Source organism: Chiloscyllium punctatum, chromosome 36, assembly GCF_047496795.1.
Source record: "Chiloscyllium punctatum isolate Juve2018m chromosome 36, sChiPun1.3, whole genome shotgun sequence".
In the NCBI taxonomy this organism is placed as follows: Eukaryota; Metazoa; Chordata; class Chondrichthyes; order Orectolobiformes; family Hemiscylliidae; genus Chiloscyllium; species Chiloscyllium punctatum.
In genome coordinates, this window is record NC_092774.1 from 26,290,871 (window position 1) to 26,317,648 (window position 26,778).

At 43.9% G+C, this 26,778-nt stretch overlaps 1 protein-coding gene and 1 pseudogene across 1 annotated transcript in view; one reads left to right on the plus strand and one right to left on the minus strand.

Annotated features, from left to right (window-relative positions):
- Positions 1–11,543, minus strand: part of LOC140460049 (uncharacterized) — a 95,986-nt pseudogene extending 84,443 nt beyond the window's left edge.
- Positions 1–26,778, plus strand: part of LOC140460903 (uncharacterized) — a 261,829-nt gene that overhangs the window by 134,362 nt on the left and 100,689 nt on the right. The gene's annotated exons all lie outside the window — the stretch shown is intronic.

A 26,778-nucleotide genomic window follows, 5' to 3' on the forward strand; every position in this document is an offset into this window, starting at 1 on the left:
TGGGAAATTCGGGTTTATAGTTTCATAGTAATAGAAGCAAGAATAGACCATTTGGCTCGTCCAGTCTGCTCTGCCATTCATTAAGATCATGGCTGATCTATCCATCGTCTCAGCTCCTCCTCCTTGCATTGTCCCAACTACCTTTAATTCCCCAATCATGCAAAACCCATCCACCCGTGTCTTCAATATACTTAATACTGCCTCCATTGTTTCCTTGGGCAAAGAATTCCATAGATTCATGACTCTCTGGGAATAGTGGTTCCTCTTCATTTCTGTCCTAAATCTACTCCCCCTAATCTTGAGACCTGGCCTCATCCACCACCAGAAATGAGTGGATAGGGGAGGGCTGCATTCCCACAGTGCAATGAATTCCCATTTCCCATCAAAATCCCAGATGTACTCACTCAGTTGCTGTCTCACAATTGAAAGATTTTACTGTAACTTCTTCTGCTCCCAGTAAGGGAAAAACTTCTTTGAAAGCTGCTCGGAAAGTCCATTCTTCATCACCACATTTCTGCTTTCACTAAAGATGATTAGAGTCACAAAGCATGGAAAGAGACCCTTCAGTGCAACTCATCTGTACCGACCAGATAGCCTAAATTAATCTTGTCTCATTTGCTAGCATTTGGACCATATCCCTCTAAATCCTTTCTATTCATGTACTCAGCCAGATGCCTTTTAAATGTTGTAACTGTACCAGCCTCCTCTACTTCCTCTGTTAGTTTGTTCCATACATGCATCACCCTCTGCATGAAAAAAATTGCCTCAGGTCCCTTTCCTCACCCACCTTAAACCTATGCCCCTCTTGTTCTGGACTCCCCTACCCTGGGAACAAACTTTGGCTATTCACCCTATCCATGCCCCTTTTAAACTTTGAAGGGCACCTCAGCTTCCAAAGCACCAGGGCAAACATCCCTGGCCTACTCAAACTCAGATACTGGGAAAATGTTTCCATTGGTAGGAGAGGAAGTGAGCTTCTTCAAGGAAGGCATCCTTGTAAGAGGATTCGCAGTAGGTTAAAATCTTCGAGGAGAAAGTGAGGACTGCAGATGCTGGAGGTCAGGCAGCATCCGAGGAACAGGAGAATCAACGTTTCGGGCATAAGTCCTTCTTCAGGAAGATTCCTGAAGAAGGGCTTATGCCCGAAACATCGATTCTCCTGTTCCTTGGATGCTGCCTGACCTGCTGCGCTTTTCCAGCAAAACATTTTCAGCTCTGATCTCCAGCATCTGCAGTCCTCACTTTCTTCCCATTGGTAGGAGAGACTAGGAACCGATGGCACAGTCTTACAGTAAAGGGAAAACCTTTCAGAATGGAGGTAAGGAGAAACTTCATCAGCCAGACAGCGGTGAATCTATGGAATTCATTGCCACAAAAGGTTGTGGAGGACAAGTCACTGAGGAAATTTATGAAGGAGATAGATTGGTTCTTGAGTATCAAGGGGATTGAGGGTTACAGAAAGAAAGTGGAAGAATGGGGTTGAGAAACTCATCAGCCGTGATTAAATGATGGAGCAGAGCTGATGGACAGAATGCCATTATTTCTGCTCCTATGTCTTGTGATCTGTTGATGTCCTGGACACACTGTCAGAATTGGGAGCAAGATTAGGCCATTTGGTCTTTCGAGCCTGGGCCAGCATTGAACAGACCGTAACTGGATTTGAGTCTACCCTCATTTAGGTGGATAGGCTGAGAGTGTTTCACTGGAAGAAAGTGAGGGCTGCAGATGCTGGAGATCAGCGTCGAGAGTGCGGTGCTGGAAAAGCATAGCAGGTCAGGGAGCGTCTGAAAAGCAGGAAAAATTGACATTTCGGGCATAAGTTCTTCTTCAGAGCTTATGCCCAAATGTAGATTTTCCTGCTGCTTGACCTGCTGTATTTTTCCAGCACCACACTCATCTTCACTGGACCACAGGAGATTGAGAAGTGACCTTATAGAGGTTTATAAAATCATGAAGGGGATAGATGAGATGAAACGCAGGGGTCCTTTCCCTTGGGTGGGGTTTTCAAGATTAGAGAGCAAATTTTGAAGGTGAGAGGAGAAAAGTTTAAAAAGTAATGGAGGGGCATGATTTTTTTTAACAGAATGGTTTGTGTGGAATGAATGTCCAGAGGAAGTGGTGGATGCAGGTACAGTTACTATGTTTAAAAGGCATTTGGATAATTAGACACAAACAGGAAAGGTTCTGAGGGATATGGGCCAATCCAGGTGGGACTGGTTTAGTTTCAGAACATAGTCAGCATGGAGTAATTGGACTGAAGGGTCTGTTTCTGTGCTGTATGACTAACTGTTCGGTACTGATCTTAAAACCATTTTCTGCCTACCCCCATAAACATCCACTTCTTTGTTGTTCAGAGATCAGGTGAACTTAGCCTTGAATATATTCAATGAGCCGCTAACTGCAGGAAGACATTCCCACTTCTGAACTCAATTCCTCTTGCTAATATACCACTTGCTTTGCTCATTGCTTGCTGCACCTGTCTGACTACTGGTGTTCACTGGACGCGGAGCCCCCTTTGTACGTCCATACATCATTCCTGATGATGGACTGTCTTACTCCTCAAATGCTGCCTGACCTGCTGTGCTTTTCCAGCACCACGCTTTTCAACTCTGATCTCCAGCATCTGCAGTCCTCACTTTCTCCACATCCCAATAAATCAACGTTTAAACAATGCACCTCCTTTCTGTTTTTTTTTTACACAGCAAAGGCTGTAACTTCACATTGCAGTACTGTATTTGCCATGTGTTTGCCAATTGTGGTCTTTTCTACATCGGGGAGACCAAGTGTAAACTTGGGGAACGGTCCACAGCTGGGGCTGCAGAGGCTGACCAGACCTCCCAGTCACCACTTATTTTAATTCCCCTTCCCACTCTCTTTCTGACATGATCACCTTCGGCCTCCTGCATTCCCACAACGAATCAAACCGCAAATTAAAAGAACAGCACCTCATCTTCAGCCTGGACAGCCGACAGCATTGCATTTTCCAATTTCAGATAACCTCCCTTTCCATCCCCCAACTCCCTTCCCAGTCCCTCCCATTCCACTCCTCCTTGCCACCAACCAGACTCCTTCCACCTACTGATCAACTACAATTGTACCCTCGACCTGTCTCCACTTCACCACCCTGCCCCCAGCACACCCTTGTTCTGCAGCTCTCCCTACACCCATCCCCCCAGTCCTGAACAAGGGTTACACCCGAAACGTCAACCTCCCCACCTCCTGACGCTGCCTGACTTGCTGCGTTCTTCCAGCCTCCTGCCGGTCTATTTTGCCAATTGAGACACAGGCACAATTGAGACTGCCCCCTCCCTGGATTCGGTTGCTGCAAGTCAACAATTAAACCCCAGAATAAAAAATAAATAGAAAAGGGGGGAGAGAAAAAAAAAAGAGTGTGTCGTACTCACAGATGTTAGACAGAGGAAGGAAATTGCAGTCTGGGCTGAAGCTCAATCTTCACGACCAGTAGAACTCCACCACCCAGGCGGCCGACGGGTTCCCAAACAGGCCCTTAACCCCATCCGCCTCCAGAATGGTCACCGGCTCCTACCTGCTGTACAGCCGGGCGGTGTGGCCGTGACACAGCAGCTGTACCAGGAAGGCGGCGGTGCCCAGTGACGGGTGTCTGCCCCCCGGGGCCGCACGGCGCCATTTTCCTAACGGCCGCCCCTTCCCCGCTCGAGCGACTTCTCCGCCCAACCGCCTTCACCCCCGTGTGACGTCAGCTCAGGGGGATGGGCGGGGCCGGGGGAGCCTCACCGTCACCAAGTAACAGACACCTCGCGCTACAACTGCTCATTCACAAAAACAAACTCTCCTGTCTCACTCTGCAGCTGCAGGGGGGACACTGCCACGTTTCGAGGAGCCCTGTCTACATTGGGAAAGCTCACGGCTCAATTTAAAGAGATATTCCGACGTATAACGAAACATCGCCATCTCTCAAGGGGCATAGACATTTTAACGGGCTACTTCTGCAAATAAAGAGATTTAAATGGACAAGATTACATTTCAAAAGGATGTGGGCACATTCAAAGGGATATCTTAATATGTAAAGTGACGCAGTTATATTTAAATGAATCTACATTTCGAAGAGACGTTGCCCTATTTATAAATAGAAATATCCCTTTAAGAAACAAACAGTCATATCAAAAGGGATCAATATACATTGTAGAGGGGCAAGATTGCCCTTAGAGGAATATAACACATTTAAAGAGCTGAGCTACATGGAAAGGGGCATTCTTATATTTAAAAATACATTGAAATCTAAAGGGATTTGGTCATAATTAAAAGTACATGATAATATTTAGAAAGCATGACCATATTGGAAATACTGCAGCCACTTTTAAAATTGGGCTGGGGGTGAGACGGTTTAATTTTTAAGAAAATAAGTTATTACGATTTGGAATGATCTTAAAAAGGAGTGATGGAACCACTAAATAGCAAATATAATAGCAATCGAAAAGAAAGTGATTCCACATTGGTTAGACCACTGTTGGAATATTGCGTGCAATTCCAGTCTCCTTCCTATCGGAAAGATGTCGTGAAACTTGAAAGGGTTCAGAAAAGATTTACAAGGATGTTGCCAGGGTTGGAGGATTTGAGCTATAGGGAGTGGTTGAACAGGCTGGGGCTGTTTTTCCTGGAGCGCCTGAGGCTGAGGGGTGACGTTATAGAGGTTTACAAAATTATGAGGGGCATGGATAGGATAAATAGACAAAGTTTTTTCCCTGGGGTGGAGGAATCCAGAACTAGAGGGCATTGGATTAGGGTGAGAGAGAAAAGACATAAAAGATACCTAAAGGGCAACCTTTTCACCCAGAGGGTGGTACAGATATGGAATGAGCTGCCAGAGGAAGTGGTGGAGGCTAGTACAATTGCAATATTTCAAAGGCAATTGGATGGGTACATGAATAGGAAGGGTTTAGAAGGATACGGGCCAAATGCTGGCAGATGGGACTAGATTGGGTTGGGATATCTCATCGGCGTGGACAGGTTGGACGAAGGGTCTGTTTCTGTGCTATACATCCCTATGACTCTATGTCTCTCTCTCTCTCTCTCTCGCCTTTTGAGATGTACAAATGGAAGCATCAATATTTAATTGAAATTCCAATGTTTGTCCTCCTCCTCCCAATATCTGTCAGGGTACAGTGCAAACCACCAGGCCTTGCAACTCAGTCTCATCTTGTCCTCATCCAATATTCAAGGGAAATAAGGGATGATGAAAAATAATGGCTCTGCCAGTGACACTCACCTTCCATGAACAAATAAAACAGATCATGGTGCTGCCATCACTGCATGTGTCAGAATTAAATGATCAGAAAAATTCTGAACTCACTACACACAGTTTGTGCACAATGCCATCATGTCGACCAATTCTGATCATACCAAATTAAGAGCAGCCACAGTTTGTGTTCCATTGGCAATACTACATGTTGACTTTATATTATCACAATTTCTTTGACATTCTTATATGTATTTAATCTTCAGATTGTTTCACAATTAAATGACATAACCATGTGCAGGTTAGGTGAATTGGCCATGCTAAATTGCCCGTAGTGTTAGTAGAAGGGGTAAATGTAGGGGAGTGGGTTGCGCTTTGGTGGTTCGGTGTGGACTTGTTGGGCCAAAGGGCCTGTTTCCACACTAAGTAATCTAATCTAATCTGACTGAAAATTCACAACTTCACCAAATGCCAAAACATTTTTTTCAGGCTGTTTGGGCACTAGCACTGACAAGTAAAATATCAAAGAAATACAAAGTTATCAGGAGAGACACATATCTTGTTTAACCAAATACAATGGCAGTGCAGAGAATTTCAGCAAAGTGCAATAAACATTCACTTTGTATCCCTTATTCAACTCAAAGAATTTCAAATTGAGCTGGAGGTAATTCAAGAGCAAATGGCAACATTCGTTTGTCAGTACACACCATAAACTCTGAAAGATTATTTTTATCAAAGTCATAGTGTTTAATCCCAAATGGAGCAATTAAGTGCAAAGTTACTTTTAACCATGTAACACTGCAAACTTTATTTCCTATGAAAACACAATCATTTTATAGTTTTGATAAGATCGTTACAAATATATTAAACAAAATAGCTTTCCCGTGTATCAATATTTACAACAGTTATGCCGCTATTATTTGGCAATTGACCAACTAACTGAAATAATTTCAGAATAAATTAGCTGCTTCATTATAATACATTGAGGTATTTTAATACAAATATCATGAAAAGAAAATCTTTAACACAAAGTTGAATAAAATAAAAACCATCTTACAGAATTCAATTCAAATCATATCTGTTGAATCACAAAAAGATGATGCTCAATGTACCAAATGACAAATACTGGTAATGAAGGAAAAACATTGTAAAGAACATATATATCTCAATTTTATCTTAAGTGAATATCTATGCTGCCTTGGACACCAACTGAAATTTTTTTTTGTCAAGTTGAAAACTACAATAGCAAAGCTTTAGAAAATCCATCACTGAGCCCAACCTCGAATCAATGTTTTTTTTTCAGGAAATCCTTTTCAGATTTCAGGCTTCTCCAGCTACAATTAGCACGAAGGGAAGGTTAGGCACAGTGCAGAAAGGATGAGCAATAGCAATATCTTGGCTCTCACCCAAGTATTCTCGGAAGAAAAAGAATGCATCTGGATGGGGATATGAATAAGGAAGGAAGCAGAGGGATATGGGCCAAATACTGGCAAATGGATCACTAGATTACTTTAGGATATCTGGTTGGCCTGGACTGAGGGGTTTGTTTCTGTGTGCTCATTACAGATACTCCTCTTCTGTGATCCCCAGTCATCTCTCCATACCAGCTGTACTTTTCATGAAATAATTTGACAATTGTCGACTTCTTTCAACCTTTTCATCGAGAAATTTCCTCTCTCTGCAAAATGTGGTTCACGTTGGCAAGTTCAATCCTCCTCCGTTCCTCAAGAACGCACTTTATAATGTGCAATGTTCTCAATAGCTGTTTAACATTCAATGGGGAAACTGTTTTCAGTCCAACAGTTAGACAGCATTTCTCTGAAATGTTTATAGCAAATGCACTGTCCCAAGAGAGCTCGTGGGTCCACAGTTAAAATGCTTTTAACAGCCTTTTTAAAATTTCCCTGCCTTCTCAGGATAGATATTTTCTCCCAGAAATTATTTGCCCTGAAAAAAAATCCAGCAGTAAAATGATTATGGAACTATCAGTAAAAATGTCTCAGTTGGGTTATCCAAGGTTAGAAATGGAAGAACATCTCTCTTCAAGGTTACAGTTCAATTTGTCCTTTCAACATTCCTCGAAATTAAGGTGTTCCATCATAGTGTTTAATTATGATCCATTAAAAGCAGTATCGACTCATCGGAGTGCAGAACCAACTTAACTGACTGAACAAGCAAAACAACATTTCTGTATGCACTTTAGATGTGACATCCTCTCCCTCTGTGTTGACCCAACAGGATTACGAGGGCTTGATGTTCCATTATTGATTAACGATTGCTGATCTACAGTTTGCTTCTGCTGGTTAACACAAGGATTTAATAACTGCCAGCCTGGTCATGCACAAAGTCAAAGAACACACTGTTCACCTGTGCCTGCGCAGAGGATAAATTTCACTTGGAACAGATCACAAAATGACAACTGTTACAAGTCCCACAACTCATGAGTTTCCCATGGACAAAGTTAAAAATCACACAACACCAGGTTATAATCCAACAGATTTGTTTGGAAGCACTAGCTTTTGGAGCACCACTCCTTCATCAGATGGTTGTGGAGAATAAGATCATGATCACAGAATTTATAGCCAAAGGAGTCAAGCATTACGGAAATTTGATACATTAAACAATTTTAGATTAAATCTTTCATCTTTTAGAAAGGGTTTCTGCTCTATGGTTTGTTAATCCCAGAATTTGGTTTTAAATACTTTCTCAAGAATGCCATTGAAATGCAGAGCTTTTCGAACAACGGGTGTGAATTCTGTTTGTGTCCCAATGTCCAGTCAGATTGACATTTTTCTTAGAAAAGCTCAATTTAAAATACATTCTTGAGAAGGCAAATTATAGATTAGGGTGGATTGGCAGTGCTAAATTACCCACAGTGCCCAGGGATGTGCAGGTTAGGGTGGATTAGCCATGGAAAATATGGAGTAAGGGGGTGTGTATGGATGGGATGCAATATGGAGGGCCAATGTGGGATAGATGGGCCAAATGGCCTGCTTTCGCACTGTCACGATTCTGTGACCCTCCCCAACAAAGGTACATTTTATCTGCATTTATCCTGTCAAGCCCCTTTCAGATTTTTACTGGTTTCAATAAGATCACTTCTGATTCAGGGAGATATACAACACAGAAACAGACCCTTTGGTCCAAATCATCCATGGATTCTCAAACTGAACTCGTCCCACTTGCCTGTATTTGGCCCATATCCCTCTAAACCTTTCTTTTCATGTACCCATCCAAATGTTATTTAAACGCTGTAACTGTCCCTGCATCTCCCACTTCCTCAGCAAGTTCATTCCTCATGTAAACCACCCTCTGACAAAACGTTGCTTCTCAGGTTCCTTTTACATCTCTCTTTTCACCTTAAAAAAAAATCTCTCCTACGGTTGAGCTCCCCTACACTAAGGTAAAAACAATGACTGCAGATGCTGAAAACCAAATACTGGATTAGTGGTGCTGGAAGAGCACAGCAGTTCAGGCAGCATCCAACGAGCAGCGAAATCAACGTTTCGGGACACTAAGAAGACCCTTTCTATTCACCTTATCTCCACTCCATGATTTTATAAATCTTAGTGAGCGCACCCCTCAACCTCCTGTGCTCCAGAGAAAAAAGTCCCAGCCTCTCCTTGCAACTGAAACCCTCCGATCCTGGTAAATCTTTACCAAACCCTCTCTAATAATATTCTTCCTCTTACAGGGTCACCCAGAGCTGTACTCAGTACCCGGAAAGTGGCTTCACCAACATTCTGTACAACCTCAACAAGATGTCCCAACTCAATGGTGTGAACAGTGAAGGCAATGCTGCTGAATGCCTTCTTAACCACCCTGTCTAGCAGTGATGCAACTTTCAAAGAACTATGTACCTTAACTCCCCCTATGTCTCCGTTTTACAACATGACCCAGGGCCCTACCATTAACTGTACAAGTCCGGCCCTTCCTTGTTTTAGCAAAACACAACCCCTCGCTTTTATTCATATCTCTCTCATAAACACGCTCTCTCAGTCATATGTATGTACACAAACCCCCACCCCACCCCCCGAACACATTCTCAGGCTTATACTCCATCACACTCACACTTTACCAAACATGCACACAGTCTTACGCACACTCGCGTGCACAAACTGACATGCACACAATCACACTCTCATATGCACGCACACGCACAACTCTATGGGGTGAATTTGTATTGGCAGAATCATATTTGCAGATACATTCAATTTTGCTCAAGAAGCACAGAATCTGCAGGCAGTCAATGCAGCCAGTCAATGCATGTAATATTTTATAAATTCCTACTGTGGAAATAGAACCAGTCTGATTCAAGATTGGAATACTGATAGACTCGAAGCTCACACTTGTAATGCATTGTCTGAGCGAAGATATCACCTTTTTTTAAAAAAGAAAACCTTAAGTCATTTCAAGACTATGACTTAAACGTAGTTCTGGGATTTAAGTATTAATGAACTAAAACCTGCAACCCATTCTAGAAGATGAATGGCTTAACAGCACTCTAGGTTTGTTCAATATATCCTATTAGTTGCATGACACTGTGATATTTGCTATAAAACATGCGTCTTATGATCCTGCTCCACAGCTACCTGATGAAGCAGCAGCGATCCGAACGTTGGTGCTTCCAAATAAACCTGTTGGATGTAACCTGGTGTTGTGTGATTTTTAACTTTACCCACCCCAGTCCAATACTGGCTCCTCCACATTGTATCTCATGAACACAGCCCACACCTTAGTGCTGCCAGTAAACTTTACAATGCCAATGAAACGACACACTCTACACTGCTGAAAAGTTTGCAATTTCTAACAAGACTCATTCACTGCTCCATCTGGTACATGACATTGGAAACCTAGTGCAGGAGGCTGAAAGAAATAAACAGCTTTAAAACAAAAACTTCTTGGAGCTCAAAGCTTTCAAAGTCTGAGCCCAGCAGTAACTTCAGGTTACCTTCATTGCGACCCAACTTTCTCACAGCTCCAGATCACTTCAGCAAAAAAGCTGTTGAAAACGTAGCTGCTTTTTAAACAGCTCAAGATCAAGATCAAGATCAAGGTCAAGGTCAAAGCACCCCCACTTTCTTTACTATTGGTCACCACTGACTTGTCCCTTTGTAATTGGATCCTTGGTACAGCCTTAACCCTGAGGAAGTATTGCCTCACTCAGCAATTTCAACCCATACCCTGTCTCCAAGTAAATTTCTCCCCGCCCATCGACCGGAAGGGAAAGAAGTGGGGGGAGTCAACTACACTGCTGTAGGTCTGCAGTCACGTGTAGGCCAGACCAAGTAAATGATGCAGCTGGGACGACTGAGTGAATCCTTTCCAACAATAGCAGTTTCCTTCCCTAAAAAGGAGGAGAGTGAATCAGAATGGGGCTTCCCCCCCACACTGCCCCCGAAAATGGTTTCATCGTTAGATTCTGACCTCCAGATTTCTGACTGAATTCCAAATCCTCTATCTGCTGCGGTGGGATTCAAACCTGGGAGTTCCAGAACTGGGTTGATAGCCCAGTCCATAATGGCACTCGACAGTCGCTCCTTCAATCCCCCTGCGATGGCACGTGAACTCCTTGGTGCCTCCTCAGGGTGGCTGCCCAGGTAAAGCCCTTCCCACATTCGGGACAGCTGAAGGGCCTCTCCCCCGTGTGGACACGCCGATGTTTCACCAGGGCGGAGGAATCGCTGAAGGCCTTCCCACATTTGAGACAGCTGAAGGGCCTCTCCCTTGTGTGGACACGCTGGTGCTTCAGCAGGTCAGAGGAATTGCTAAAGGCCTTCCCACACTCGGGGCAGGGGAATGGCCTCTCCCCCGTGTGGACCCGCTGGTGCTTCAGTAGGGTGGAGGAATCGCTGAAGGCATTCCCGCACTCGGGGCAGCTGAAGGGCTTCTCCCCGGTGTGGACCCGCTAGTGCATGCGCAAGTTGCCCATCTGAGTGAATCTCTTCCCACACTCAGGGCAGCAGAAAGGCTTCTCCCCCGTGTGGATCCGCTGGTGGATCAGCAGGATAGAGGCCTGGGTAAAGCCCTTCCCACACTCGGGGCAGCTGAAGGGCCTCTCCCCTGTGTGGACCCATTGGTGCTTCAGCAGGGTGGAGGAATTGCTGAAGATCTTGCCGCAATCTGTGCAGGGGAAAGGCCTCTCCTGCGTGTGGACCCACTTGTGGATCTGAAGGGGAGAGGAATTGTTGAAGGCCTTCCCACACTCAGGGCAGCTTCTCCCCAGTGTGGACCCGCTGGTGCGTCCACAACTTGCCCACCTGAGAGAATCCCTTCCTGCACTCGGAACAAGTGAATGGTCTCTCCCCAGTGTGGACCCACCAGTGGGTCAGTAGGGTGGAGGAGGTGCTGAAGGCCTTCCCACACACAGTGCAGGAGAACGGCCTCACCCCCGTGTGGACCCGCCTGTGGGTCTTCAGGTCAGAAGAATAGCTGAAGTCCTTCCCGCAATCGGGGCAGCTGAAGGGCCTCTCTCCACTGTGGACCAACCGGTGCCTCAGTAGGGCAGAGGAATTGCTGAAGGCCTTCCCACACCTGGGGCAGGTGAATGGCCTCTCTCCAGTGTGACTGCGCCAATGAATCTCCAGGGCAGATGGAGCACGGAAGCCTTTCCCACAGTCGCCACACTTCCACGATTCCTCCACGGGGTGGGATTCCTCAGGTTTCTCCATGGCCGAAGCTTCAGCTGTACACAAATACGTGTAGAGCCCCTCCTCACTGTGAATTCCTCTTTCCAGGCTGAACAACTGTTTCTGGCTCCACACTCAGTGCGCTGTAACAGTAGGGTCTCTCATCCAGTCTCACTGATGCTGAAAACGTACTCAAACAGGAACCAAAAAGCTTTGCTACTTCTCACAGAATCACAGTAAAAAAATTATTGCAGTCTCAATGGATTGAATGACTGTCAGACATTGACAACAAAGAGAGGACTGTAGTTACTGGACAGTCAGTGCTGAAACGTGCAGTGCTGGAAAAGCACAGCTGGTCAGGCAGCATCCGAGGAGCAGGAAAGTTGGCGTTTCAGGCATAAGCCCTTCATCTGTTAATTTTGAAATTTTCGTCCTCAGATCGCCAAATATTCTGTAAAAAGAGATTACAAAAGTCATCACTGTCAGTCCAGGGTAGAAATTCAGAACAAGCAACTCTACTTTCTGCAGAACGTTCTTTTCTTTAGTTATTCCACAAAATTGAAAGCACCATCTCACTCCCCTTCTGTTCTCACATTAACCTCCCTGAGAAGTGGGGGGAAAGGAGACATCAAAGCATTAACACCAACATCAGAGAGAAAATGAACATATAGACGTGGCAAACATTAGTAGAAAGCCAGAGTCATAGAGATACACCACACACAAACAGACTTTTCGGTCAATCTCTCCCATGCCAACCAGATATCCAAAATCAATCTAGTCCCATTTGTCAGCACTTGGCCCATATCCCTCTGAAGCCTTCCTATTCAAACACCCATCCAGAAGCCTTTTAAAATGCCGTAATTGTACCAGCATCCACCATTTCCTTTGGCAGCTCATTCCTTACACGCATCACATTCTGCATGAAAAGGTTGCCCCTGAGATCCCTTTTAAATCTTCCCCTCACCCCCACCTTAAACCTATTACCCTCTAGTTCTGTACTTCCCTATCCAAATGAAAAGACCTTGTCTATTGACCCTATCCATGCCCCTCATGCTTTTATAAAAAAATCTGTAATATCACCCTTCAGACTGGTGCGATGGGGAAAACAGCCCCACCCCATCATTCCGTCCCTCCTCACCCGGGTAAATTAAGACACATACCTGAGTTTACTCCAGTTGCTTCAAGTGGACAGATTTTCCCCCCACTCCCTCCCAGGATGAAGAGTTGCCCAGAGGGAGGGAGTTTCACTCTGAAACGGACAGGGCCACTTCCGCGTTATGACGTCATAGATGAAGTGAGGGGGCGGGGAAAGACCAACAACAGCTCCGCGCACTGCGCCTGCGCTGCCCTGCAGTTTGCACTAGGGCAATCCCTTCCTTTCAGAGAATTCCCAGTGTGGAAGCAGGCCACTCGGTCCAAGGAGTCCACACCAACCCTCAGAAGGGTAACCCATCCACACCCATTCCCCTATTGCCCTGACTAATGCACCTAACGTGCACATCCCTGGGCACCACGGGTAATTTAGCATGGCCAATCCAACCTAACCTGGACAAAGTTAAAAGTCAAACATCCAACAGGTTTATTTGGAAGGACTACTGTTAGCAGTGCTGCTCCTTCATCAGGGGATTTTGGAGAATAAGATCATAAGGCACACAATTCATGGAAAAACATTACAGTGTCCTGCCATTGAAGTTATATATTGAACAGACCTGGATTAAGTCTTTCATCATTTAGAATGGGTTGCAGGTATCAATAATATGCAAGTCCTAGAACTTCCTGTCAGTTACGTGTGTGCATGCATGTGGGAGAGAAAAAGTCTCTTTTCATGCTGTATATCTCTATGTCTATTTGATAACAGATGCTTTATTTACGTTGGTGTAAATATTGTAAATCATAGCTGTGTATTAATAGTTAGATGTAAGGGAGAGAGTATTCCTCAAGTAGGGCACTACAAGAATCCTGGGAAAGCTCTATTTCAGGTTTACTTCCCAATGAACAAACATTTGGGGGCAGCATGGTGATTCAGTGGTTAGTACTGCTACCTCACAGCACAAGGGACCTGGGTTCAATTCCAGCCTCAGGCGACTGTGTGTGGAATTTGCACATTCTCCCTGGGTGTGAGTGGGTTTCCACCGGATGCTCCCGTTTCCTCCCACAGTACAAAGTTGGGCAGGTCAGGTGAACTGGTCATGCTAAATTGCCCATAATGTTAGGTGCATTAGGTAGGGGTAAATGTAGAGGAATGGGTCTGGGTGGGTTACTCTTCGGAGGGTCAGGGTGGACTTTTTTGGGGTGGAACAGCCTGTTTCCATACTATAGGAATCAATCTAATTAAGCACAAGCACCTATATATTTTTAAACTTTGTTTCATTTTTCTTGTTTGATTCCATGCTATGACTACACTCTTGTGTCTGATTGGTTTGAGAGATTAGGAGATTGTGGGTTGGGTATCAATTGAATGAATGTTTTATTGTTCCAGAAGGTGTAAAGGGGTGCGGGGGGGATGGGGTCAAAGCTTCAGCAGAAATCCAGCAGAGCTGAGAACAGATGAACATCTTACTCTGTTAGAACAGGAAAATCAGAGGACAGAGAAACCAGGACCTGAAATCCAAGCTGACACCAGATTACCCGGTGATCAGTGCTTTTGTTAGCACCTCTCCCTTTACCTTGCTTTCCATTTGACTACCCCCTCAATATTCAGAATCCAATCCTTGTCATTCTGAAGCCATGCCCCCGTTAGGAGTCTCAGATCATAATTATTCTCTTCAATGTGTGCAGTCAATTCATTCTCTTTTGTTACAATGCAGCTCACATTCAGACACACAGTTTTTAGTTTCAATTTTTGTGATCTTTAGAATCCAGTTTTGATCACTGGTATATTTACTCTCCTTGTCCCTTTCTATCATTCTCTGATGTTAATTCTCCAGATCACAACATTGCTCACTGGCCTTGATTTGGATTGGCCATGCTAAATTGCCCATAGTGTCCAGGGATGTGCAGGGTTATAGTTCCATAGTAATAGAAGCAGGAGTAGGCCATTGGCTCATTGAGCCTGCCATTCATTAAGCTCATGGCTGACCTATCCATCGTCTCAGCTACTCCTACCTCCATTGTGCAAACTACCCTTAATTCCCTAATCATTGCAAAAACCCATCCAATTGTGTCTTGAATATACTTAATGAAGCTGCCTCTCCTGATTCCTTGGGCAGAAAATTCCATAGTTTTACTACTCTCCAGGAAAAGCAGTTCCTCCTCATCTCTCTCTGAAATCTATTCCCCCTCATCTTGAAGCCTGGTCTCATCTACCAGCAGGAATGACTGGATAGGGTAGGGCTTCATCCCCACAGTTTAATGAATTCCCACTTTCCAGGATATATTCACTCACTCAGTTGCTGTCTCACAAATGAAAGATTTCATTGCAACTTCTTCTGTTCCCAGTCAAGACAAAACATCTTTGAAAGCTGCTCTGAGAGTCCAGTCTTCACAACCACAGTTCTGCTTTCACCAAAGACGATTAGGCCCAGCACGAAAACAGACCCTTCGACCCAACTCGCCTGTGCCAACAAGAAATCCTAAATTAATTTAAATCATTTGCCAGCATTTGGCCCATATCCCCCTAAACCCTTCCTCTTCATATCCCCATCCAGATGCCTTTTAAATTTCGTAGTAAATTGTATCAGCCTCCACCACCCTCCCTGAAAACATTGCTGCTCAGGTCCCTTTTAAATCATTCCCTCTCACCTCAAACATGTGCCGTCTAGTTTTGGACTCCCCTAACCTGGGTACTCACCCTATCCTGTCCCTTATAAACATCTATAAGGTCACCTCTCAACCTCCAATCCTCCACGGAAAATGTCTCTGGCCTATTTAACCTCTTCCTGCGTCTCAAACACTCCAACTCTGGCAACAGCCTTAAAAATCCTTTCTGAACCCTTTCAAAGTTTCACAACATCTTTCCTGTAGCAGGGAGACCAGAACTGAACACAGTCTTCTAAAAGTGGCCTAACCAATGTCCTGTACAGCCACACCATGACCTCCTAAGTCTCACTTTCAAGGAACTATGAACCTGCACTCTAAGGTCTCTTTGTTCTACAACACTCCCCTTAACTGTGTAAGTCCTGCCTGGATTACCTTATCAAAATGCAACACTTCCAGGGGACTGGAGAGTAGCGAATGTTGTGCCCCTGTTCAAAAAAGGGAATAGGGATAACCCCGGGAATTACAGACCAGTTAGTCTTACTTCTGTGGTAGGCAAAGTAATGGAAAGGGTACTGAGGGATAGGATTTACGAGTATCTGGAAAGACACTGCTTGATTAGGGACAGCCAGCACGGATTTGGGAAGGGTAGGTCTTGCCTTACAAGTCTTATTGAATTCTTCGAGGAGGTGACCAAGCATGTGGATGAGGGTAGAGCAGTGGATGTAGTGTACGTGGATTTTATGCGGAAAGTCAGGAGGCATGGGATAGAGGGAAATTTGGCCAATTGGATAGAAAACTGGCTAACCGGTCGAAGGCAGAGAGTGGTGGTAGATGATAAATATTCAGCCTGGAGCCCAGTTACAAGTGGAGTTCCGCAGGGATCAGTTCTGGGTCCTCTGCTGTTTGTAATTTTTATTAATGTCTTAGATGAGGGAGTCGAAGGGCGGGTCAGTAAATTTGCAGATGATACGAAGATAGGTGGAGTTGTGGACAGTGAGGAGGGCTGTTGTCGGCTGCAGAGGGACTTAGATATGATGCAGAGCTGGGCTGAGGAGTGGCAGATGGAGTTCAACCCTGTCAAGTGTGAGGTTGTCCATTTTGGAAGAACAAATAAGAATGCGGAATACAGGGTTAATGGTAGGGTTCTTAGTCAGGTGGAGGAACAGAGGGATCTTGGGGTCTATGTACATAGATCTTTGAAGGTTGCCACTCAGGTGGATAGAGTTTGTAAGAAGGCCTATGGAGTATTATCGTTCATTAGCAGAGGGATTGAATTCAAGAGTCGTGAAGTGATGTTGCAGCTGTATAGGACTTTGGTTAGGCCACAGTTGGAGTACTGTGTGCAGTTCTGGTCACCTCACTTTAGGAAAGATGTGGAAGCTTTGGAGAGGGTGCAGAGAAGATTTACCAGGATGTTGCCTGGAATGGAGAGTAGGTCGTACGAGGATAGGTTGAGAGTTCTCGGCCTTTTCTCGTTGGAACGGCGAAGGATGAGGGGTGACTTGATAGAGGTTTATAAGATGATCAGAGGAATAGATAGAGTAGACAGTCAGAAACTTTTTCCCCGGGTACAACAGAGTGTTACAAGGGGACATAAATTTAAGGTGAAGGGTGGAAGGTATAGGGGAGATGTCAGGGGTGGGTTCTTTACCCAGAGAGTGGTGGGGGCATGGAATGCGCTGCCCGTGGGAGTGGTAGAGTCAGAATCATTGGCGACCTTTAAGCGGCATTTGGATAGGTACATGGATGGGTGCTTAATCTAGGTTAGAAGTTCGGCACAACATCGTGGGCCGAAGGGCCTGTTCTGTGCTGTATTGTTCTATGTTCTATGTTCACAGTTCCCTAAATTAAACTCCATCTGCCACTCCTCGGCGCATTGGCCCATCAGATCAATTCTAATTTACAGCAAATTCTTTTTCCTCTGTTATTCCCTGGAAGCTGAAAATCTCCATCCCATGCACTCTCCCTTCATTCTCACTTTGTTGAACCTAATCCCTGCTGTACCTCATCCTGAAGGGTCTGGTTCATGCTGATTAACAGGTGTCACAAAGCTAGTCCCTTTTTTGGACTAAAAGCTTTTCCCTGGCTCAAGGAGACTCTGTCCATGACTTTTTCAGAGAGGTAATAAACTGGCCGGGTTCTGATCAGTCTGGTTTGAACAGAGATGAAAAGGATTTTCAGGCCTTTTGTTTATATGTTAACAGATGTGACTTCAGGCCAAATAGGTCATTTTTTTTTAGAAGTGACTTGTATAAAGAAAGGGGAAGGAGTTGAGCTGAGCTGGGCAGTTTTAGTTCAGTCTTGAACTGGTTGGAAGTTCAACAGGGAGCTGTGTGGAAACACTCTCTCTCTCTCTTTTCTGCCTCTCAACCTCAACTTATAAGTATGCGTTCCATTTATACGTTTTCAAAGGGAGTTGGCTTATTGGGACTGTTATGTATATTGAGAACAGCATAACTGAGTCTAGTTGGATAGGCTGAGTTCTATAGGGGTTCTTTATTCTGATCTGTGTGTTTCATTGTGTAATTTTGTGAATAAAGTTTTGCCTGTTTTAAAATCTAGTAGTCAACTGAGCTAACTTAATCCAGATAATTTTTACTGTACACTTACCAAATCAAATTACAAAGTTATGGTCTGGTGCTGCCTGCTTAAGAACGTTTTGAGTGGTCTGGCTTAGTCCATAACACAGACCCACACTCTCACTCAGGGAAGATCTAATGGAAACATACAGAACATTGAAAGGCCTAAACAAAGTGGGTGTTGGGAAGATGTTTCCATTGATGGGAGAGACCAGGACCTGAAAGAGACTAGAAAAGGGAAGACATTTTAGAAGGAAGATAAGGATAAACTTTGCAGCCTGAGTGTGGTGAATCCATGGAATTCATTCCCACGTGAGGCTGTCGAAGCTAGGTCACTTAGGATATTTAAGACTGAGATAGGTAGGTTCTTGAGTATCAAGGGTTATGGGGAAGAAATGGGAGAATGGAGTTGAGAAACCTATCAGCCACGATTGTGTGGTATGAGCAGACCTGATGGGCTGAATGACCTACTTTCTGCTCCTCTGTCTTATGAAGAGGGCGGCCTTTGTAAAGATGAGGCGTGAAGGTTCAATAGGGGCGAATGAGAGTTATAAGGTAGCCCGGAAGGACCTGAAGAGAGAGCTAAGAGCAGCAAGGAGGGGACATGAAAGGTCCTTAGTTGGTAGGATTAGGGAAAACCCTAAGGCTTTCTATAGGTATGTTAGGAATAAAAGAATGACTAGGGAAGGAATAGGTCCAATCAAGGATAGTAATGGGAAGTTGCGTGTGGAGGCTGAAGAGATTGGGGAGGCGCTGAATGAATACTTTTCATCAGTATTCACTCAGGAACAGGACATTGTTGTCGATATGAATACTGAGGCACGAATAAGTAGAATGGATGGCTTTGAGATATGTAGAGAAGAGGTGTTGGAAATTCTGGCAAGGGTGAAAATAGATAAGTCCCCTGGGCCTGATGGCATTTATCCTAGGATTCTCTGGGAAGCAAGGGAGGAGATTGCAGAGCCATTGGCCTTGATTTTTGTGTCCTCTTTGTCGACAGGAGTAGTGCCAGAGGACTGGAGGCTAGCAAACGTGGTTCCCTTGTTCAAGAAGGGGAGTAGGGATAATCCTAGTAACTATAGGCCAGTGAGTCTCACTTCTGTTGTGGGCAAAGTCTTAGAGAGAATTGTAAGGGATAGGATTTATGCACATCTGGATAAGAATGATGTGATCAAGGATAGTCAGCATGGTTTTGTGAAGGGCAGGTCGTGCCTCACAAACCTTATTGAATTCTTTGAGAAGGTGACGAAGGAGGTAGATGAGGGGAAAGCGGTAGATGTGGTATATATGGATTTTAGTAAGGCGTTTGATAAGGTCCCCCATGGTAGGCTACTGCAGAAAATACAGAGATATGGCATTGAGGGTGAGTTGGAGGTTTGGATTAGGAATTGGCTCTCTGGAAGAAGACAGAGGGTAGTAGTTGATGGCAAAGGTTCATCTTGGAGTGCCGTCACTAGCGGTGTTCCGCAAGGATCTGTTTTGGGACCATTGCTGTTTGTCATTTTTATAAAGGTGGCAAATGGAGTTCAATGTAGCTAAGTGTGAAGTGATTCACTTTGGTAAGAGTAATAAAAAGATGGATTACTGGGCTAATGGTAGACTACTTGGTAGTGTGGAAGAGCAGAGGGATCTTGGTGTCCATGTACACAGATCTCTGAAAGTTGCCACCCAGGTAAATAGTGCAGTGAAGAAGGCATATGGCGTACTGGCTTTTATTGGTAGAGGAATTGAGTTCCGGAGTTCTGAGGTCATGCTGCAGTTGTATAAGACTCTGGTGCGGCCGCATCTGGAATATTGTGTGCAGTTTTGGTCGCCATACTATAGGAAGGATGTGGAGGCACTGGAACAGGTGCAGAGGAAGTTTACCAGGATGTTGCCTGGTATGGTAGGAAGATCCTATGAGGAAAGACTGAGGCACTTGGGGTTGTTTTCTTTGGAGAAAAGAAGGTTTAGGGGTGATTTGATAGAGGTGTACAAGATGATTAGGGGGTTAGATAGGGTTGACAGTGAGAACCTTTTTCCACGTATGGAGTCAGCTATTACAAGGGGGCATAGCTTTAAATTAAGGGGGGGTAGATATAGGACTGATGTTAGTGGTAGGTTCTTCACTCAGCGAGTCGTAAGTTCATGGAATGCCCTGCCAGTAGCAGTAGTGGACTCTCCCTCTTTATGGGTATTTAAGCGGGCATTGGATAGGTATATGGAGGATAGTGGGTTAGTGTAGGTTAGGTGGGCTTTGATCGGCGCAACATCGAGGGCCGAAGGGCCTGTACTGCGCTGTATTCTTCTATGTTCTATGTTCTATGTTCTAAATGATAAAATGTCAATGAAAAACAGCCTTACAGTCAGGAGGAATCAGATTATGCTTCGTGTCAGAAGGGCTAGTAACTGAAGGGCCACTGAGGGTGCACTTCGTAACTAACTTATGGCCAGATGCCTAGAAAAATATTCAAAAGCTAGAGGAGTTGTTGCAGGAAACTCAAAGTGTCTGTGAGACGTGTGTGTGTGTGTGCGTGTGAGTGAGAGAGAGAGAGAGAGAAAGAGTTGTACAGCTCGTAGAAAGTTTAACCCTTTGTGATTCAGTGTGAATGCACATTTGTTTGTTGGTGTTCCCTAGAGCTTGAGATCTGGGACTGTTTTGAATCGGATTTATATTATGGAAATTTTAACATGATTTCTTTTAAGGTTAAGGATTTTGCAAGATGATGAAATAAAATGTTCTTTTTACAGGTCATGACTGCCTTACTATCTCTCTTATCCTTACATCAGCCCTGAAGAAGGGCTCATGCCCGAAATGTCGATTCTCCTGTCCCTTGGATGCTGCCTGACCTGCTGCGCTTTTCCAGCAACACATTTTCAGCTCTGATCTCCCGCATCTGCAGTCCTCACTTTCTCCTATCCGTACATAAAAGCGATTTATGGGGGACAGTTGAAGTTTTAACTTGAATAGACAAATTCTTTTAAGGCAGCTCTGGTTATTTCACGACCTATACCATTGTGATTGAGCAATGACTGGTCAGGACTACTTGGGAGGACTAGTTTTGGATTTGAATCAGGGGACTGGAACCGGGTGATTGTGGTGGATTTCAGAGTTGGGAACTGTGAGCATTTTGCATTTTGAATATTAAACACTGAGTAAATGAATTTATAAATATATATTTACAAGTAAGATTTCAAAATGTATAGTTAGGAACAGGCTTTAAAGAAAAGCAAGCATAAATTGATAAATTGTATTTGAGATTACAGGGAGCAAGAAATATTGCAATATTTCTTTAAAAGAATCAAGGTCTAAACCAAATATCGGGTGATGAGGAATGACCATGAGGTTGCCCTAAAGCTGTTCAGTTGGTTAAATCGGCTCAGCAATTGATCTGGCAACGTAACATGAGAAGCAGAAACGGAAGGCAAAAATAATGATAACCACGGTTAATGAGGTAATAAAGAAAAGGACAAAACTAAAAGGAGAAGGAAACCGGAATGGTGGCGGGCAGCATGTTGAAACTAAAGTGAGGAGAAAGGATCAGGGAGGAGATGTTAAGGGGTCTGGTAGACAGGAACAAGGATCAAAGTGGAAATCCCCACAGGTGGGATGTTATTACTGTGGAAAGACAGGTCACTTTAAGAGAGAGAGAGTGTCCTGATCCGAAAAAGGAAGTAGAGGCAGTGCCGTTTATGAACCTTGATGAAAAATAGGGTGTCAGGAGTTCCTGCCCCCGGGGACCCACCAGGAACCCTTGATAAATTTAAAGGTGGGACCTTACAAAGAGGACGTAGTTTTCCTTGTCAATACGGGGGCAGCAAGGTCATCCTTCAATTTTAAGCCCAAGGGAGTGGAATGGAAAAAAAGTTAATTGGATTATGGCAACAGTTTTGTGATGAGGGGCACGAAGGATCAGTTTTGCGTTCATGACGAGATATTGCCACCAAATTGGGGATTTAATTAACTGCAAAAGGTGCTATGGAATCTGTTGAGGTTCTTAAAAGTGAATGTGCTCGAGCAAAACAATTACAGAAACAGAATGAGAAGTCACAAGTGACTGGTAAACAAACAGAACTGCGCGATTACAGTTTTTAGAATGTTTTAATCACTTGTTGTGTTTCCATCCTGAATTATATAATATATAATTAATATTTATAATAATTCAATTGTGTTAGCCTGAATCAATATTAATTGGCAGGATTCCTTCATACATTCTCAGTGACCTGTCATATTGATTCATGGTTAACTTAAAACATGACTGCATTAATTCATTGTTAATTAAAGAATGCAAAGCTACATTCCTGGCCAGAGTGTGTGCAGGCAGTGGCAGCAACAGCCTTATTGGTAGAGGAGAGTCGGAAACTTACTTTTAGGGGAGCCTTAATAGTCAGCAGCCCACATCAGGTACGGTCAGGAGAAGAAAGGGGCTTGATTAGAAGAGCTGCTCTGAGGGAATGGAAAAGAGACATCCGGTGGGTGAGGGAGTGATACCAGCCAAAAACAAATTCCCCAATGTGGACCCACGTTGGAAGGGTATGGATGAACACGATAGAGGAAAAATGAGGGACTTTCAAGAAATAGTCATTTTGGGTATTAAAGAAGCAGCACCTAAATCTCGGAATTTTTTTAAAGCCTTTGAAGTAAGACAGGAAAAGGAGGAAGCCCCGTCAGCCTTTTTACAGGGATTAAAAGAAGCCAGTAGAAAATATTCGGGAATGAATCCCGATGATCTGGAAGCACAGGGTCTTTTAAAGGTCCAATTTGTGACTAAATCAAGACCGGACATACAAAAGAAATTACAGAAATTAGAAGGCTGGAGTGAAAAACAGATAGAAGATCTGTTATATGAGGCACAGAAATGTATGTGAGAAGGGAAGTGGAGAAACAAAAACAAAAAGCTAAAATAATGGTTGCAGCAGTTGAAGAGATTACGACGAGAAAGTTAGAATCGGAGGACAAAAGAGACAGAGAGTAGATGGTAGGGGAAGGAAACAACTGGCAGGATGTTATTAATGCAGAAAAACAGGACATTTTAAAAGACAATGTCCAAGGTTCGGACGACAAAGAGAAGCCGTATCATTGATGATTTTTGATGAAGATTAGGGGAGTCAGGGGTTCTCTCCTCCTGTGACCCACCGGGAACCCTTGATAAATTTAAAGGGTGGGATCTGAAGGAGAGGAAACAGTATTTTTAGTGGATACGGGAGCAGCACGATCATTCCTAAGCTTTAGACCTAGCGGTGTTAAATTAACTAACAAAGGTCTCAAGATTTCTGGAGTAAAAGGCAAAAGAATTCGTAAATCAGAATGCAGGACAATGGCTCACAGACTCTAGGATCTTGAAATAGGAGACAATCTTAATAGAACAGGATGACCTTGTGTTAGTCACAGACAGTTGTTTGAATCCAGCTGCATTTCTGTGGCGGAGAGAGGGGGTGACCCCTGTCAATCCAGAACACGACTGCTTTGATATTACTGAATATCAGACTAAATTGCGAATGAACTTAAGAGACGTATGTACCGTTGCATGCGAGAGCTCGGTTGTTTATTGACTGGTCCTCCCGGCTGATTGAGGGTAAAAAGCACAATGAATATACTGTAGTAGACGGGATAGAGGGAAGCATTATCGAGGCTGAAAGACTGCCTAACGGCTGGTCAGAGTTCAATGATAAGTTTTTAAAGAACTATACTGTGGCACTTGGCTCTTCTTTGTCTATTCTGAGGAATAAAGGCCTGTTGGTACAGACACTGCCACTCGAGTTTGCAGTACATCGAATACGACCGGGTGATTGGGTCCTGATCAAGACCTGGAAAGATACCAAACTGCACCCATGCTGAGAGGGACCATTCCTAACCCTCCTAACTATTGAAACAGCTATTCGGACTGCTGAGAAAGGGTGGAGTCATCACACTCACGTTAAAGGTCCTGTGAACACCCCAAAGGCGGAGTGACACACTCATCCTACAGACAACCCTCTGAAAGTTAAGAAAGAAAGAATAAACTGAGACAAAAGATTCTTTCAACATTTGCTGATATATATATATAAAATTGTTATTGATTGTAAGGGCTGTGTGGACTCACCTCTCCCTGACACCTAAAAGGTTAAGACTGGATGGTAGGCAGGGTTCAGAGATGGGTAGATACTGGTATAGTATTGTAATGTTAGTAGTACTAACTATTCAAGGAAATGGGAAAAATCACTTCACTACGCTGTGCCAGAATTATGCTAAACAAGAGGGACTTGCCGACTGTTGGGTCTGTGCAGAGGTCCCACACCATGGCGAATCTGGAATCCCCACCTCAGTAATACCACTCACTAAAAAAAAAGAAGTATACGATGTACAATAATTTGATGTGGGTTCAAATAATACAAAGTGGAGATCTGAAAGGAGCAAATATAACTTTGCGGGATGGTTCCCAAGGCCAGCTCCAAAAAAATCAGGGCACTATTGATAGTCTTAGAATTTCCCCACTGAAAGGAGCAGTGAATACCACCTGTTTCTGTCATCAGAATGATGCTGCACCTTCCAACTAGGAAAATCATCTTGTGTCCACACCAGTCAAGCCACTGCCACGACCACTCCCCGAATATTAAATGGAACATATTGGGTATGCAGTCTGAAGGCCTACCCATTTATTCCCGGGGAAAAATATGTTCGTGTGATCGAATGTGTTATGTTATGAAGTTGACAAAACACTTCCTCAAAACCAGAAAGGTTGGAGTGGCTGCTGTTCCCTCGCTTATATAGTCCCTCACCTCCGAATAGAAAAGCATGAGCCCAACCTGAGAAAGGAGGGGGCGGGGGTGGTTTAAGACGTAAGACCCGAGAGGTCTCTGAAGGAGACCGTCTGCTGTGGACACTACTCCCAAACTACGGCACTACAAGGGCAGGGGTGGAAATACAGAAACTGGCGGCTGCCCTTGAAAATTTAATTAATGATACCGCCGGCACAATGGGGGAAACTCAATCTCAAATATCGGCCATGACCACCGAAATGCCACAAGACTAACAGCTTTACAAAAATCGAATGGCTTTAGACTACTTTTTGGCTGAAAAAGGGGGAACCTGTGCTCTGATTGGTAAAGAATGTTGCACCTTCATCCCAGACACTTCTTCCATAGTAGAAGATAAGGCAGAAATAGTAAAGAAAAGGATAAGTAATATAAGAGAAATTGGAGATGAACTCCAAAAAGATGAAGGATGGGGATGGGGTAACTGGAGATTGACTGGTGGGAAAATGGTTAGTGAATTTAGGCATTTATGTGCTACTAATAATTGTAGGTTTACCGATGGGGTTTAATGTGTTAAAATGGATAATGACTAAGCTGGTAATGTCTTTGGGAGGACAACAATCAATAATGGTACAAACTTAGAAGGACAGAAATGGCTAGATTGTGAACCTCGACACCACAGGGTGAAAAGAGGGCAGAAAATAAGATTGCAAAAATAACGAATGGTTAAGAAAAGAAATGGGGGAATTGTTAGAAATGGGGTAAAGTGTTGTTTTTGCAGATATAGAAAAAGCATACAGAAACGGGGTACAGCAAGAGAACTATTAACCCTGCAGGTATTTAGGGACTTTTCAGTGTATAATTGTGGTTAATTAAATACTAACTTTGGTGTGTAATTACTATAACAAAACGTTCTTTTTGTAAAATGATGCTTTCAGCAAAAAGCTGAGATAACCGAAATGCTTGAGCTATACAAAATGATACAAGTGAATGAAATGTCCGAGGATGGAACGTACCAGCAGAATTGATACAAAATGTTAAACCAGATCTTGACAAAATAAATGTATGTGTCAGCACTTACAGACAGGAAGGTTGCCAACCTGGGGAAGGGGGAAGTAATAAGGGTGGAGCACAGCTGGGCAGTGGTCTGGTACAGTGAGAGAGATTGGGTCATTAGGAGTCTGGAGAGATGACCTCACTCAGCTCAAAGGGTATAACTGTACACTAACCTGAGTTCTAATTTGCTCATTTGCTTCTGCATTTGATGCCCTTTCTTGCAAGATCGTAGAATAAATTGTCTTGTTTCCAGTTTTGGTGGTCTCGTCTAAATTTTATTAAACTTGTTTCCAACAATGCTGATTAACAGGCGCATACTCAGGGGAACCTAATTGAAATAAACAGAATACTCAATGGCCTGGACAGAGTTGATGTTGGGAAGATGTTTCCATTGGAAGGAGCGACTAGCAGCCGAGGGCACAGCCTTAGAGTAAAGGGAAGACCTTTCAGAATGGAGATTAGGAGAAATTTCTTCAGCCAAAGAGTGGTGAACCGCTGGAGGCCAGGTAACTGAGCATATTTAACTGTAACTGAGACAAACAGTTCTTGAGTATCAAGGGGACCAAGGGTTACAGGGAGAAAGCAGGAGATGGGGCTGAGACACTTATCAGCCGCGATTGAATGGTACAGGCAGACAAGATGAGCTGAATGGCTTAATTTCTGCTCCTATGGATAAGTACATGAATAGGAAAGGTTCAGAGATATACAGACCAAACAAGGTAGGACTAGTTTAGTTTGTGAATTTCGTCAGCATGAAATCAAGTATCTGTTTCTGTGCTGTACGATTCTGTAACTGTTCTTAAAACCATTTTTTCCGTTCCCTCATAACCATCTACTTCATTGTTGTTCAAAAATCATATGAACTCAGCCTTGAATATATTCA